Source organism: Polypterus senegalus, chromosome 9 (genome assembly GCF_016835505.1).
Source record: "Polypterus senegalus isolate Bchr_013 chromosome 9, ASM1683550v1, whole genome shotgun sequence".
NCBI lineage: Eukaryota > Metazoa > Chordata > Cladistia > Polypteriformes > Polypteridae > Polypterus > Polypterus senegalus.
Window position 1 is genome coordinate 149,305,048 of NC_053162.1, and position 18,141 is coordinate 149,323,188.

Consider the following 18,141-nt stretch of genomic DNA (forward strand, 5'->3'; position numbering starts at 1 on the left):
TTCTTGTTCATCTTTTGGCAACATTTGCCTTTTTTCAGTTCTTTTCATGGAGATACCACCCTTTTCCAATAATATACAGTCAAATTTTTATCAGCATCCCTAACATTAATTAAATGCCTTTCTATTTAGTCTTCAGACATTGTTGTGATAGACTGACGTCTTCAAAATGGCAATGCATCCTTTACTTCAGGGAGAAAAAATTTCTGCATTGTTTTGTGTGAATAAAAGCTGGTGTACCAATTAAACTTAATTGGTATATCAGGCAGCTGTGTATTAGAATGTCATTTCACGTCGGCTGGGGGCTAATGAGACCACAGATAAGCATGGATGACACCTCTTTTACAGAATACAGGATGGGAGTGGAGCTCCAATTAAGAATAGTTTTCTTGCTAATCACAGAAGTTTACGTTACATAGAGGTATAGTATATACACACCTACAAGCCTAAATAAATAAAACTAAATGAGTATACAGTATGTACCTGTAAGGTACCACTAATTTGTGTTCAACTGAAAATGTCTTGCAGAGTGGTATTTCTATTGCATAAGAGTCTAAATGAATCAAGTAAACAAAAATGTGTAGCAGGCAGGTAACACTAATTTGTGTTCAAATCAAATGTCTTGGAGAATGGTATTTTCCTTGCTTACAAAATGTTTTTCAGTCCTTGACTCACAGATTTACTTATAAAGACTGCAGAAAATCCTATTCATGACACCGTTATCCTTTAATCTTTAGAGTTGCTTTTTGTACTGTAGTTGAACAAGTAATCAACCTTTGTGTTATTGATTTGCTAAAGTATGCCACTGATTATTACTATGTCCTTGGAGGAGTGAGCTGATATTTTTGAGTGTGCTGTTATTAATGATTATTCTGGGCATGACGCACTGGGGGCAACACACTTCATGATCCTTGGAGCCCAGCATGATTTCCAATCCTTATATAATTTATACATTTTCCTACAGTTTTGGTGGGGCTCCTCTGTGAATTCTGGGTTCATCATATAAAGACATGTAATTAAGATGACAGGAAAATTTAAACTGTCCCAGTGGCCTGCTGCTTAACCCGGCCAGGACCCCCAAAGAAGAGAAGGATGGAGGAAGACAGCTACTGAGGGACACTGCCTTCCCCAAGACGGCAGATGGCGAATTCCGTGGAGCGGTGCCCTGGATTCCTGCAGGGCATCATGGCATCTGTAGTTCTGCATCACAGCCCTGCTGGGTACCGTGGGTGCCACCAGGAGACGCTGCAGGAAGATATAGGGCTTTTTATTTTCCATATAGCCTGGAAGTACTCCCAAGTCATGGGGTTGGAAGCCCGAAAATACTTCCAAGCTGACGAAAACCTCAAGTCCTGCATCTGACCCGGAAGTGTTGGCATGTCACAGGGACAGAAGAATGGAAATACTTCCGGGTCAAGGACTATATAAAGTACTATTGAAGACCCAGCAAGCGAGTCGGAGTTGGGAGGCAGAGGACAGAGCTTGTTGGGAGGTGTGAAGGAGAGATTTGCATTGGTTGATTGTATTTATAATTATTGTATTGCCTGTTTATGGTGGTGGAGGTGCTTCAGGGCACTACAAAAATAAAAATAATTAAAAACCTTCTTTGTGATTTTACCCTGTGTTCAGTGTGTCTGTTGGGTTGAAAGGGGCAACAGCGACCCCTAGCGTCTTACAGGTCCGTTAATAACACTTTTTGGTTCTTTACTGGGTCTTGTGATTCCTTGTAGAACTGTTGTTTGACAAAGCACCATTTTATTCTGGGACAGGTTCTTTACAGATGTAGTTGATTCTTTGCATTTTGAATAACATCCTAATATGTAGAAAAAAATGAAATCTTCATTGGATGATAAGCTACCTAGCAGGATAGTAACAGATTAAGAAAACCTGAATTTAGCCTTAGTTACTGTACATATGCAACAAGAGTCCATTTAAAATCATGATCATCTTTAATCCTCTATTTATAATTATTTAGTATATGGAGCCTGTTATAGATCTAAATAAATAAAGGTTCTTTCTGAAACCTTCATGTGGTTGGGCAATTTGGGAACCAAAAGTAGTTCCCCTATGGCATCACTCTGAAGAACCATTCTGGCCTCTTTATTTTTAAGATTGTATCTGCAAGTGTCATCAAAATCCTTTCATTCTCACAAATGGCCCATCAGCTCATATGCTGATAGCTCAATCCTACTTTCCTACCTTTAAAATACACATATAACCTAAAACAGCTTGAATGAATGGAAAAATAAATCATTTCTTTGTATGCATTTTCTTGTTTGGAGGTGGCAAGTCTACATGCGCAATCGGCACAAATTTTCAGCATCTTTTGTTAGTATCTGCTGCATGCAAAACGGTGACTCTTTACACAGTTTTCTTTTGTTGCATATGTGCATCTTATCATTTCTGTCATTCTACTGAGAGTGAGCGAAACAAGGAGGGATACTGTGACACGAGTAGCTTTCCAAAGTCACACTGCTGCTGGAGAGAAAACCACTTCAGCGTTTAATTTTAAAAAGAAAAACAATACTTTTCAATCGGCTGAAAACATAAAATTATAAATGAATTAGCACCTAATATTTTTCAATGTAATTAGTTTATAGAAATGACCTGCACTTACATATTCCACAGACTAGGCAGGTAAACATCAAGTGGCATGATAGACAGGTTATAAAACTGTACACATCGGCAGTCCAGACACATGGTGGGGTTTGCGAGTAGCTCATTGACAGAAAAATGTGGCACTTCATTTTTTGTTGTGTGTGCATCATCCCTTTTGGTACTGCCTCAACACTTCAACAGTGTTTGCCTCCTTGACCCATTTTTTTGTGTTGCCTTTGACAGTGACATGACAGCTGCCATCTTATTCAGCTCAAAGTTTGATACGAAGCAGAATTGTCTTTTTGGTAAGTAGTTTATTTGCCATGGTACTTTGCGCAGTACTTTTTGGCATTGCACCTCCACTTTTTCAGTTGCCTCTTCCTTGACAATCTATTATGTGTTGCCTTTCACAGAGGGAATCATTTTGCTCACTTCACTGCGCAGGCTTGTCTGTTTGGTAAATAGTTTGTTTGCCAGGGAAAGTAATGTGGAAATATTGTCAGCAATGACATTTCTCCAATTGCTTGTAAAGGGCTCTACAAGTCACATCACCACATTTGCAGACTATCTTTTCCTGATAATTGAGTGAGAACTTTCTCCAAATATGGAGTAGCATTTAGTATATATTTGTTATTTACATCTGGAACTATCCAAAATATGATGCCAGATTTGATGGGTTTGCTTGACTTGCATAAAGTGATAAGGCATCAACATTTCATTAGAAACAACTGTTCATCCATGGTTATTTACTGCACTTACTTATAACATATGATGAGATTCTGAACAAAAATGTGCCTAGTCTTGAATATTGCAAGAAAATTGTCAGTATATTAAGTATACTGCCAGCCTTAATTTGACATAGACAGAGGAAAAAAACGTAAGATGGCACATTGTGGACAGAGCAACCCACAAATGAAGAGCACAGTGCTGGAAGGCAGCTCACTCCCAGCATTGTCACAGACACAGCATAACCAACAATATATGCAAGTGTGTGAATAAATACAACAATTTTACAAAGTTGATAACAAAATATAACTCAAAACCTTTCCATACATACATATTTAAATACCCATAAGAAAACATGAACTGCATATTAAGCTGGAGTTGGATGAAAAGACAAAATACTAAAAAATGTACAGTTTTTACTGATGAATTTAAATTTACAACAACATTCATTTATATAGCACATTTTCATACAAATGTTGTAGCTCAAAGTACTTTACAAGAGAAAAAAAACAAAGTTTATATGAAACAATAATAGGATTAGGCTATACTAAGTAACAAAAAATAAAGTAAGGTTAGATGGCCAGATGGGCAAGAGAAAAAAAAAAACCTGCAAGGGTTCGAAGGCGAAGAGACCACTCTGCCAACCACTAAGCATTCTAACTAACATCTAAATCAGTCCTTATGGATTTCAGGCTTCATGTGCAAGAATTTGTTGATGATGTTCATGTGGACATCAGAGGTGCTGCCTTCAATCAGAACGCCACCACAGAAGACCGGAAAAAGAACAACAGAGAATAGTAGGGATTAGTCCGAAATTAAGGAGCCTTGATGAAAATGGCAATTCAATGCACATATATCTTAACAAGGATACACTAAAAAGTAGCTATGACTATGCCATATTAAAATAATGGGATTTTAGCAGTTTTTTAAAGTGCTCCGCCATATTAGCTTGGCAAATTTCTATCGGTAAACTATTCCAGATTTTAGGTGCATAACAGCAGAAGGCTGCCTCACCACTTCTTTTAAGTTTAGCTTTTAGAATTATAAGCAGACAGTAATTTGAAAATCTAAGGTTACGACTTGGAGTGTAAGGTGACAGGCATCCCAAAATATAAGATGGAGTGAGATTATTTAAGGCTTTGTAAATAATTAGCAGTATTTTAAAGTCAGTTCTGAATGGCACAGGTAACCAAAGCTGGAGAGATGTGCTCAGATTTTCTTTTCCTCGTTAAGATTCTGGCAGCTACATTCTGCACAAGTTGCAACCGATTGATGTCTTTCATGGGTAGTTGTGAAGGAAGTGCGTTACAGTAATCTAGTCCACTATAAACAAAAGCGTGAACTAACTTTACAGCATCTTGCAGAGTTATAAGGGATCTAACTTTTGCTATATTCCTTAAGTGAAAAAAATGCTTTCCTGGTAATCTGATTAATACATAATTTAAAACTTAGGTCAGAGTCATTAATTACCCATAAATTCTTTACCTCGGTCTTGACTTTTAAGCCTAATGGATCAAATTTATTTCTAATAGCCTCACTATATCCATTTTTTTCAAATAACTAAGATTTCTGTTTTCTCCTTATTTGGTTTGAGAAAATTACTACTTATCCATTCAGAAATACAAGTAAGACTTTGGGACAGTGAACCAAGAGAGTCGGGGTCATCAGGTGCTATTGGTAAATATAGTTGTGTGTAATGAGCAAAGCTGCTGTAGCTAATGTTATGCCTTGAGATAATCTGACCTAATGGAAGCATGTAGATCGAAAAGAGCAGTGGACCCAGGATAGTGCCATGTGGAACACCATATAGAATATCATGTGTCTTCAAAGTATAATTACCACAACTAACAAAGAATTTTCTACCTGTTATGTAAGACTCAAACCAATTTAAGACTTTGCCAGACAGGCCCACCCACTGACTAAGGCGATGTGTAAAAATATTGTGATCAATAGTATCAAATTCTGCACTCAGATTTACTTAAAAAAGGTAGGTTAGAAATAGATCTAAAATTGTCAAAAACAGAATAGTTGAGATTATTTTTCTTGAGCAGAGGTTTAACAACAGCAACCTTAAGACAGTCTGGGCAGACCCCTGTATCTAATGATGAGTTTATTATGTCAAGCTCACTATCAATTAGCACATTTGATACTTCTTTGAAAAAGCTTGTTGGTATTGGTTCAAGGAGTCAAGTGGAAGGTTTCAGTTGAGAAATTATTCTGCATAGATCGAGTAAATCTATCCTGGTGAACAAATTAAATTATCTTAAAATGGAATACCAGGATTTAATAGGCTCAGCTTGGGAGGGGGCGGTGACAGGGGTGAGAGTTGTATTAGAGAACTCTTTTGTTGTTGAAGAATAAAAATGTATGTGAGCAGAGATTAGTTTTTAAATGGGCATTGCATAAAACTAGATGAGGCATCTTGTGCTTAGTTTTTGTTTAGAAGTGTGAGAGAATAATTTTATGGAACCATAGCATTCATCTTAAAGAAATAGCATAAAGGGTTAATAAATGTATGAAACCTGTTACCTTTTGTCTTTTGACCATTGTAATCATGCTGTAGGAGAATGCTCCTTGTTCAAGCCTTAGCTGAAGAGTAATAAATGATGTAATGAATTGTGTTTCTCTTGCCTGATTACTTACCAAAAGGATTTATCAGACTTGTCTCCTTAGAGGATATGTTTCTTTCTTTAATTAAGATGGCGATTTCGACCACAAGGTTATGCACATTCTCTTTATTCAGGCGCTCTGGCTTTTCTCCCAAAGAGATGTGAATATGTGTTGTTTTTACACTGATTGGCATTTCCAAATGGTCACACTGTGAACAGGTATGGATGGGTGAATGAGTGAATCCCAGAGTTGGTTCCTGCCTTGTGTCCAATGCTGCTGGGATAGCTTTTAGCCAAGGGTTGAATTAGATTACATAGAATAGAAAATGTTAGGGCATGTAATCCTATGTACTGAAAAAGCTCTCCAACTTTGCGGTTTCACACTGTTAAAAATCACACAGGAATATTCACAGTTTATACAAACAAGTCTTAGTGTATCTAATGGGATTACATCCATGATGATTTCTCATCATTCATTCCTTAAAAGTCACCTTTTTCATTTTCAGCATTTCCCAGTTGTCTCATAATGCTTGAATCTAAGCCATCAAGGAGACAAAGACAATGCCTTCTTTTTTTAGCATTAGTGAGATTTAAAGAAGAAAAAGAAGTAGAATTGCAATAATATTTGGAATATGTTTTAGATATTGATAGTACCAGCTTCAATTAAACCATATTTTTTTTGTTTGAGAATTCAAGTAACCTTAAGTTAAATTCATGTAAGACTAGACTCAGTATATTTGAAAACAATGACATGTTGCTTCTTTTACTTTTCTTTTTTTGATTCTTTAAATAATTAATACAGTAATCATTGAATTTAAAAATGCAAATATATTTTAATGGCAGTGCAATGCATTTCATTTTGTTAAATACCCTTAGTCTGAAAAATGGTTCATTTTTCATAGAGACAACAGTTGGCCATCTGCTTCCCCTCAAGACACCTTACTGCCTCCTCCTGGCAAAGACAGACAACTGCCAGGTTATTTATTTTCCTACACAAGACTTTAGCAATGCAGCTGTTGAGTGAAGAATCACTATGAGTCGGCTCTCACAGTACAGTATATCAAAACCTTTCATCAAGGTCCTGCCATGTAGAAGGTATCAGTGTCAAAACTTCAGCATATTTTTTTTAATTATGCCTAGATTGTGAGCACACATCTCAAAGACAGTTTCAATCCAGTCAGTATACTGTACTGTGTATCAGTTTATATCTTCAATTTTGTTTTCCTTTCTTTTCATTTTTTAAATGAGCCATGTGAATATTTTCACAGACAACTGAAAATGTATGTTAGGTCTGTCAAATAACACAGCAAAGTTATACTCCTTCAAGTTGACAGATTCTGTAAATAAGAATCCTAATGCAGTTTTGAAATGTTAAATAAGAAGGGTTTCAAACTGAGGAACAGAAAATCTTTCGATTACACCTCGTAATAGCTAGCTTTAGATGCCTTGCTGGAGTCTTGCTGTTTTTCCTAAAATGAAGCTTATACAACACCGAATCGGCTATCTGCCAGGGATTTTGGGGCATTTAAAATTGATCCTGTCTCTGCAGTCTAACTACCAGAGCAAACCACATCTAAAGAATGGTTCATGTTCTAGCAGTGGCTGGATTTTCTGAAAAATTGTTCTGGTCAGAAAGTCTTAGTTAGTTATCTGCTGAATTTCTATGTTATCCTACACAGTCCAAGGATTCACATTCTTTTCTGAAGCTCATATTTAGAGGACTACACGCATGATGCTTAACTATTATTTTCTTCTTTCTTTAGCAGTCTTCTAGCAAGCCCCTTTGTTACACAGGGGTTGACACGATAAAATAACCTGTTCTGATAAAAATACTACATATAATGAAGATGCTGTTTCAGCAGTCACCAACCTTCCTGCTTAAACGCTCATTTAGAGCAATGCTTCATAATCCTGGTACTGGGAAAATGGAGGCAGATAGCTTTCATACCAGCTAGTTTCCTGACCCAGAAGCAAATTCTCACCTTTACTTTATTTAATATATTAAGACGGTGACAATGTTTACATAATAAGATATTTGAGTCCCCTAGCCATTGAGTTTGGCACAAAACAGCCAATATATTTTCATTAATTTTCATTTAGTTACATGCCACGTTAATGTTTCTCTTTTAATTATTTCAAAATAATAACTTTGAGCAATAAATTAACAACAACCAGATATAAATAAGAGGAAGGAAATGTATTCTACTGGGGAGAAGCTAATTTTAAGCAATTTGCATCTTTGTGTGTTCGTTTATTAGAAAACAAAAAATACAGCAGCAAGATAACTACTCAACTCAAATGAATAAAGCACAGAAATGATTTTGCTTTTTAAAAAAATGAGCTGCATATTTAATGGACATATGAAATAATAAAGTACATTCAAAATACTCTGGAAACAGAGTTGCTAATATGGATTCTATCAATTAAAGCCAGTATCAGTATACTTATTTTTCTTATCAGTGAATCAGTTAGAATGAACAGTATTCTCTCAGCATTGCACCTAAATTGCATTAACTCAGAATACACGTGATTTAAACTGTCATATAATTCTTTAAATCAGGGAACATAAAACTGAGAGCCCAAATGTCAAAAGTTAAACTATTCCCAAAATAAATTTTTAGTAGCAGAATGTTTTTCTCATCTGTATGAAACTCCATCGTTCACAGTAATCATTGCAAGATGTTGAATAGTCAGAAATATAAACATCTGCATATATTGAGAATAACAAAATCTTGTGGCCCTCACCAATTTGTTATTTCATGAAGCCTAATTTGCTTTCTGTTCCATTTCTGTTATTAGCCCTGATACTCTAATCTGCTTCAAGTTGGAAGTGCCATACTTAATACTTGATTACCCCTCAGGCTTTTACCTAAAAGGAGCAGTGAACTTAGTTACTAACTGAAAGCAAAAAACACAACAAAATACAGATGGTAATATCATTTTCCTCTTATTCATTCGGGTTTTTCATAATTTCATTAATGGCTTATTTTCTGCAACTAGATGGGATTTAACAACAAAACATTTATTTATATAGCACATTTTCATACAACAATGTAGCTCAAAGTGCTTTACAAGATGACAATGAGAAAGTTACAACAAAAGAAAAACAATTAAGATTACACAATAATGTTAAAGAATAAGTAACAGCAAAAAAAGTAAGGTCAGATGGCCAGGAGGACAGAAAAAACAAACAAACAAACGAACCAAAAAAAAAATTTAGGTTGGGGGAAAAAACAAAATCTGCAAGGGTTACAAGGCCAAAAGACCACCCAGCTTCCACTGAGCATTCTACCTAACATAAATGTTCCTAAATCAAACCTCTTTGTGGTCATGCTTCACATGATAGGATTTGATGAAGTTGGTCTTGTGGACAGCTGAGATAGCCACCTTCATTCTATCATCTCAGAGGGCTGCATGGTACCTTGATCAGGTTGTGGTGCCACAGATCGCCATCACAGAAGAACCGGAAAAGACAGCAGAAAATAGTGGGGATTAGAACAGATTGTGGATCCCAGAAGAATATGATAATTCTGTACCCATATAATATATTAAGAATACAACTTAAATGTAGCTATGAAAAAGTGATTTTAAAATAATGTTTTTAGCAGATTTTTAAAATGTTCTACAGTATTAGCCTGGTGAATTTCTGTAGATAAAATATTCCAGGTTTTAGGTGCATAACAGCACCTAAACAGAAGGCTGCCTCACCACTTCTTTTACGTTTAGGTCTTGGAATTATAAGCAAACACTGATTTGAAGATCTAAGGTTATGACTTAGAGGCAAAAGAGTGTCTCCACACCTCTTTTTATTTTGGTGTTTGGAATTATAAGCAGATCACCACTAGAAGATCTAAGGTTCCGAATTGGAGTGTAGGGGCAGGGCCTTTCCAAAATATAGGATAGAGCAAAATTATTTAAGACTTTGTAAACCATTAGTAGTATTTTAAAGTAAATTCTGGATGACACAGGTAACCAATGTAATGATGCTAAAACTGGTGAGATGTGCTCAAATTTTCTTTTTCTAGTCAAGATTCTGCCTTCTGTATTCTACACTAATTGCAACCAATTGATGTCTTTCTTTGGTTGTCCTATCAGGAGTGAATTATAGTAATATAGTTGACTATTAAGACTAAAGGAATATGTTTTTTCTAATGCCCTTGCTTATACCCATGTTTGCCAATCACTAAGATTTCTGTTTTTTCTTTATTTAGTTTGAGAATGTTATTACCATTTCATTTGGAAATACTGCTAAGACATTAGATCAGATAGCCAAGAGGATCAAGTTCATCAGACACTAACGATAAATACAATTGCATGTCCTCTGCATAGCTGTGGTAGCTCACTATGTGCCTTGAAATGCTTTGACGTACTGGAAGCATGTAGATTGAAAAGAGCAGCCAACCTAGAATAGATCTTTGTGGTATACCGTACACAACATCATGTACCTCCACAACTAATAATGAATTTTCTACCTGTTAAGTAAGACTGAAACAATTTAAGATGCTGCCAGAGTGGCCCACCCATTGTCTAAGGTGATTTGTAAGAATACTATGGTCTATGGTTTCAAATGCTGCACTCAAGTCTAAGAGAACAAAAACAGATATATGACCTCTGTCCATATTAACCTGCAAATTATTTACTACTTTAACCTGTGCAGTTTCTGTACTATGATTTGTTCTAAAACCTGAGTTAAACTTATTAAGAATATAATGCTTATTCAAATAATCATTAAGCTGCCTAATTACTGCCTTTTCTTGAATTTTACTTAAGAAAGGCAGGATAGAAATTGGTTTAAAATTGTCAAAGACAGAGTAGTCAAGATTATTTTTCTTGAGCAATGGGTTTAACAATTGCAGTCTTTAGACAGTCAGAGAACACCCCTCGCTGCCCCATCGTATCTAATAATGAGTTCACTATGTCAAGAACTTTATCAGTACGGACATCAGAGACGTTTTTAAAAAGGCCTGTTGGCACTGGGTCAAAGATGCAAGTGGAGGTTTTCAAGCTGTTATGTTCATAAACAAAGAAAACAACAGCCTTAGTACTAAAGGTAGAATCGCAAAAGATCAATTTCCTTACCAAATTGTTGTCCACTAAAGTAAAGAACACCAGAACAATTTTGTTTTTAAGCAATGTAGCCTTCATGAGACTGTGTCTAGAAAACGTATTCACCACCTTGGAGATATGAACAGTTTGTTGTAATACAATGTATTGATTGATAGTAGAATTGTTCCAGAATTTTTGACACTGATAACAGAAGACTCTTTAAAGTTAAAGCGAAAACAGTTGTCCGTAAAAATATCCAAATTAATTTTTAATATAAAGCACAAAATATTTGATCTAATAAGTATTCACTCCATTTAATATGACACACATTATGACTAATGCAGCATGTTCATTTTAGAAATGACATTATTTCTCTAGTTAAGGGGTTTCAGTTAATTGTAGTATAAATGCTCCTTATCTAGACGGTCCAACTTCTGGTGAGTCAGTGCTGTGGGCTAAACTACACAATGAAGACAAAAGAACACTAAAAGAACTTGGTAAAAAGATAACTGAAAAGAACAAGTCAAAGGATAGAGAGAAGAACATACAGTGGTGTGAAAAACTATTTGCCCCCTTCTTGATTTCTTATTCTTTTGCATGTTTGTCACACAAAATGTTTCTGATCATCAAACACATTTAACCATTAGTCAAATATAACACAAGTAAACACAAAATACAGTTTTTAAATGTTGGTTTTTATTATTTAGGGAGAAAAAAAATCCAAACCTACATGGCCCTGTGTGAAAAAGTAATTACCCCCTTGTTAAAAAATAACCTAACTGTGGTGTATCACACCCGAGTTCAGACCTGATTACTGCCACACCTGTTTCAATCAAGAAATCCCTTAAATAGGAACTGTCTGACACAGAGAAGTAGACCAAAAGCACCTCAAAAGCTAGACATCATGCCAAGATCCAAAGAAATTCAGGAACAAATGAGAACAGAAGTAATTGAGATCTATCAGTCTGGTAAAGGTTACATTTAAAAACTGCATTTTGTGTTTACTTGTGTTATATTTGACTAATGGTTAAATGTGTGTGATGATCAGAAACATTTTGTGTGACAAACATGCAAAAGAATAAGAAATCAGGAAGGGGGCAAATAGTTTTTCACACCACTGTATATGAGTCATTGACTATCCCTTGGAGTCTAGTAAGAAAGACCATGAATAGATCCATGAGAGCTTTGTACAGGCTACAGTGGATGAGATTGGAGAGACTGTGTAGACAACAAGTAAGTGCTTCACCAGTCACGGCTTTATGGCAGAGTGGCAAAGAGAAAACACACTCATGACATATCAGCTAGAGTTTGCCAGAAGACACATAGGAGACTCTTATGTCAGCTGGAAGAAAGTTCTGTTGTCTGATGAGACTAAAGTTTAGTTTTTTTGCCATCAGACCTAAAAGCCATTCTTAGTATAAGCCAAATCATGCACAATATCAAAAATCCAACATCCCCAATGTGAAGCAGGATGCTTGCAGTATCATGCTGTGGGGATGCTTTTCTGTAGCATATCCTGACATGATTCTGAGGGTAGAGGGTAAAATGAGTGTAACAAAATAAAGGGAAATCCTGGTTGAAAACATATTGCAGATTGGTAGAAACCTACAGGTTGGAAGAAGATTTCATTTCCAACAAGACAAAAGCCCCAACAAGACAGCCAAGTCTTAAGGAATAGAAACAACAATACTGATGTTGTGGAGTGGCCGATTGAGAGTCCAGAACTCAATCCAACTGAGAATTTGGAGCTACACTTGAAAAAAACTGTTCACTCCTGATCACCAGTGGAACCTGACAGAGCTTGGGAAGTTTTGCAAAAAAGAATGGAGAATAATGGCCGTGTCTAAATGTTGGAAGCTGATAAAGAGAGACCTGTGCACAAAGACTCAAGGCTGTCATGGCTGTCATGACTGCCAAAGGTTCTGACTTCAAGGGGGTGAAACGTATGCAATCACTTATTTTGTGTTTTATATTTATAACTAATTTACATTGGTTTATAGATTGCTGTTTTCCATTTGGCATAAAATAGTTAATGCTGATCAGTTTTGAAAAACCAACTAAATCCCCTGTTGTACAATGTTGTGTAAAAATAAAATGTAAAAACTTTCCAGGGGATGAATACTTTTTATTGGCATTGTTCATCAGGAGGATACCAATGCAGGTATGCAGGTATACTATGTTCACACTGTGATTTGAACCCTGGTCAAGACCTATGAGATAGCAGTGCTAGCCATTACACTACTATGGTATTTATATAAAACACAAATAATGAGCCTGTCTACAAAATAAAATAAAGTTTTGGAGTCTATTCCATCAGTATTGGGTGGACTGCAGAAACCAACCCTGGAGAAGAAAAAGAAAAAAAAAGCTTGCAAATAAGGGAGACAGTTAAATTACCACAGATAGTATCTGTTGTGTTAAAGCCAACCTTTTTGCCCTTACTTCTATTTGTTTTCTATTTTATGGTTGTTTTTGTTAATTTAAATTATTTATCTTTTCTTTTCCAAGTTATTTCTGTTAGATTTGTTCTTTTATGTGTTATTTTTTATCTTGACTCTTTAAATTTGCTGAAATTTTCTGTGCTTTGTGGGCAGAGCCCCAGGAGGCGGGGCCACTCTGATATTACTGAAACCCAGCAGTTGTATTAGGAGTCTGTAAATTCTGTATTTTCTGTGATTTTCTACTGGTTTCATGACTTTCTTGCTTTATATCATCGATTGGCATTTGGATTTGGATTTGGGACTTGTTAACCTTGAATTCCATTTTTAGGCATGTATTTTTCCTCATTTTCTGCCTTTTTGCTCTTGTTTTTTGTTAATAAACACTTCATTTATAAAGATTCTTTGTTGCCCATTTTCATTTAAGTTCACCTTCTCTCTTGTAGGGCTTTTTTGCTACATTTTTGGAACATTTCTTGTATATTGAACTCTCCTTTTTTGCACTTGTCTGAACTGAAGCCAGCTGGATTAAGGAGATTAAGGAGATGTGGCTCTTTGTGGGTGCCTTTCACTATTCAGTGGGCATATCCTGTAATGGCGCCGCAGATGGCACCCTAGTGTTTTCTCTGTTTTTGGTTGTTTGTTCAGTGTTAAGCTGTCCTCCTCGGATTACATATAGCAGAGAGGAACTCTTGCAAATCGGTCAATTTACTTGTGAAACTTTTTCACTGTCTTTTACCCAAACACAGTACTTTACAGAACTTTTAGTTGGGGGAGCAGCTGCTCTTTATGGAATTAGCAGGAGAAGCTGACGAGGGAAGCGAGCTGGAGCGCTTGTTAAACTGCTCCGGCAGGGATTTCGAACTGCGCTCCCTTCAATACACCTGGCGAATGTTCGATATTTGGTCAACAAGATGGACGAACTGCTACTGCTAAACAGAACAAACACAGATTTTTTCAGATCTGCCGCCCTGTGCTTCACCGAAACCTGGCTTGGTGAGAACATCCCCGATTGCGCATTATATCTGCCAAGTTTCCAACTTCTCCGTGTGGATCGCGTCACGGAGCTCTTGGGAAAAATGAAAGGGGGCTGAATCTGTTTCTACATAAACGAAGGTTGGTGTACAGATGCCACAGTGCTAAACAAAACATGCAGCCCTCACTTAGAGGCCCTTTACATTGACTTTAAACCTTTCTATTTACCGCTGGAGTTTTCCTTGTTTATTTTGGTCTGTATTTACATTCCACCTCAGGCCTGTGTTAGTGAAGCATTACAACACCTGGCTAACCAGATAACTAACATGGAGCACAAACACCCGGACTCCCTGCTCATTGTTCTTGGTGATTTTAACAGAGCAAACCTCAGTCAGGAATTGCCAAAATTCAGACAGCATATTAAGTGTTCTACCAGGGACAAAAACATACTGGACCACTGTTACACCACATTAAAGGATGCCTATCGCTCTGTCCCCCGTGCTGCCCTTGGACTCTCTGACCACTGTTTGGTTCATCTTCTCCTGACTTACAGGCAGAATTTAAGATCTGCAAAGCCTGTGGTCAAAACGGTGAAGAGATGGACCAATGAGGCTAAGCTGGAACTACAAGCCTCCACTGTACTGATTGGAGTGTTTTTGAGTCTGCAGACCTGGACGAGTTCACAGACACTGTGACATCTTATGTCATTTTTTGCAAGAATATATGTGTGCCCACAAAAACTTTCCCATATACAATAACAAACCTTGGTTTACAGCAAAACTCAGGCAGCTTCGTCAGGCTAAGGTGGACGCCTAAAGAAGTGGGAACAGAATCCTGTACAATCAGGCCAGAAACACATTGACAAAGGAGATCAAAGTAGCAAAGAGGTGCTACACTGAAAAGCTGGAAAATAGTTTTTCAGCCAATGATCCTGCATCAGTGTGGAGAGGTCTGAAAAATATCACCAACTACAGAAAACCATCCCCCCATACTATAGAAAACTGGCCAACGAGCTGAATTTGTTCTACTGCAGGTTTGATAATCCCTCTTTTACATCTCTCACTTTCGCCAACCACAATATACTTCCAGCATCTACTACTATGCCCCTGCCCCTCCTCACTGACACCATACCTGCATTCAGGATCTGTGAAGGGGATGTGAGTCAGCTCTTCAGGAGACAGAAGATCAGGAAGGCACCAGGTCCAGATGGTGTGTCACCCTCCTGTCTCAAAGTCTGCGCTGATCAGCTGGCCCCCATATTTACACAGATCTTCAATAGATCCCTGGAGTTATGTGAAGTTCCCTCCTGTCTCAAGCGCTCCACAATTGTCCTGGTTCCCAAGAAAATCTCCATCGCAGGGTTAAATGACTACAGGCCTGTTGCCCTGATGTCTGTGATCATGAAATCCTTTGAAAGACTGGTGTTGACCTACCTGAAGGACATTACAAGTCCTCTGCTTGACCCCCTACAGTTTGCTTATCGAACAAACAAGTCAGTGGATGATGTTATCAACACTTCATCTTGCAACATCTCGACTCTCCAGGGACATATGCTAGGATCCTGTTTGTGGACTTCAGTTCGGCATTCAATACTGTCATTCCAGAAGTTCTTCACACCAAACTCACTTGGCTCACTGTACCAGCCCCCAAACTTCCTGACAGATAGGAAAAAGCAAGTGAGATTGGGAAAAATCATATCCAGTACACAAACAGTCAGCAGTGGTGCCCCCCAGAGATGTGCCCTCTCCCCTCTGCTCTTCTCCATCTACACGAATGACTGCACCTCAAGAGACCTGTCTGTTAAACTCCTGAAGTTTGCAGATGATATGACAGTCATTGGCCTCATCAAGGATAGTGATGAGTCTGTATACAGAAGAGAGGTTGAATGGCTGGCCCTCTGGTGCAGTCAAAACAACCTGAAGCTGAACAAGCTTAAAACTGTGGAGATGATAGTGGACTTCAGGAGGAGCACCCCAGTGTTGGTCCCTCTCATACTCAACAGTACTGTGTCTGTCATGGAAAACTTTAGGTTTGTGGGATCCACAATCTCCCAGGACCTGAAGTGGGCACCAAATATAGACACAATTGTCAAAAAGGCCCAGCAGAGGTTGTACTTCCTGCGTCAGCTCAGGAAGTTCAACCTGCCTCAGGCTCTTCTCATCCAATTTTACTCTGCTGTAATCCAGTCTGTTCTCTGCTCGTCCATCATAGTCTGGTTTGGGTTCAGCCACAAAACAGGACAGAAATAGACTACAACGGACAGTCAGGACTGCAGAAAAAATCATTGGTGCTGATCTGCCCTCCATTCAGGTCCTATACAGATCTCGAGTCAGGAAACGGTCAGAAAACATCATTGCAGATCCATCACACCCCGGTCATAATCTTTTTCAACTACTTCCCTCTGGTAGGCGCTACAGAGCACTGTACGCCAAAACCACCAGACACATGAACAGTTTCTTTCCACAGGCTATCACTTTCATGAATACTTAAGTTAATCTCACAGCATCAGAGATAATACGTGTGCAATAAACCAGTCAATAACTATCATCCATTGTACTGAACTGGTCCCCATGTGTATATAATGTAACTGTTTATCTTATTTCATTATTCCATAGTTTGTATTTATTCTGATTTTGCACTTTGCACAATTGCACTATAGTCTTTTGCACATTTCCTACATACATGCAGATATGTATATACAAATATATATTTCTTTCTTGTATATGTAGAAGTGTTACTTTGTGACAGTTGTATACACACATACACATGCACAGAGAGCAAGGTAAAGCCGGAGTCCAATTCCTTGTATGTGTATATATACTTGGCCAATAAAACTGATTCTGATTCTGATTCTGACTATGAGACTCCAGTTCACAACAGTAACTAGGCCAGGATTAAAATCTAGCAAAATTTCTCAGAGAGCAACATGAAACACAGCAATAACATGCCAATATAGAAAAGTATATTAATCTGTTATATAATCTCATTTATTCAATCATAGGCTGATACATTTCCAAGTAGTGTCTGGTGGACATACTGGCACACATAACAAGCCAGTTTTAAGGTCGTAAACAACTGTACCAGAGTAACAAGAAAAAAATTCATTGTAAACACATGGAGGACATAAAAACATAAAAGATTTAAGACAGCGGTATTAACTGCTGGGTAATTGTACTGCTCCAGACAGAAAAGTCCACTCATCTAGCCATTGCTTTAACGGCTAATCTGAGTCAGAATGGAGAAGATTCTGGTTCTTCTAGTTTATCGTTCCTTCTTTAATAAATTTGTGTCTATTGCTCTCACTTATTGAAACCATTCATTCAATCTCTTCATTTTTAGGGTGTTAGAGAGTCATAGCCTTTTAGCTGCATGGAAAAAGACAATCATGGCATCAGTACGGCACTCTTACACACATATTATTGTCACTTTGGAGTTGTCTCTTTACCTAAAACATATACTATTGAAAACGAACACAAGTAGTTTTTGAAGATTTTCTGTCCATGGTGCTGAATCTCTAGTGCCTTGAAGTCAAACTTTTTTTGGTAATGTTTCTTTTCTTTATATTATCTTGGAGTGTTGATATTTTTTTTTTGGTGCTGTGTATCCTATCATGAAACAAGGATCCTGTCTACACTGTACAGGAGTCTACTAGTCTTTCAGATCACTAACTCCACCATGATGAAGTGAATGTTTGTAAGTCTTCACTGCTGCTATGCTCACTTGGTATAAATAACAGAACAAAGGATGTATTT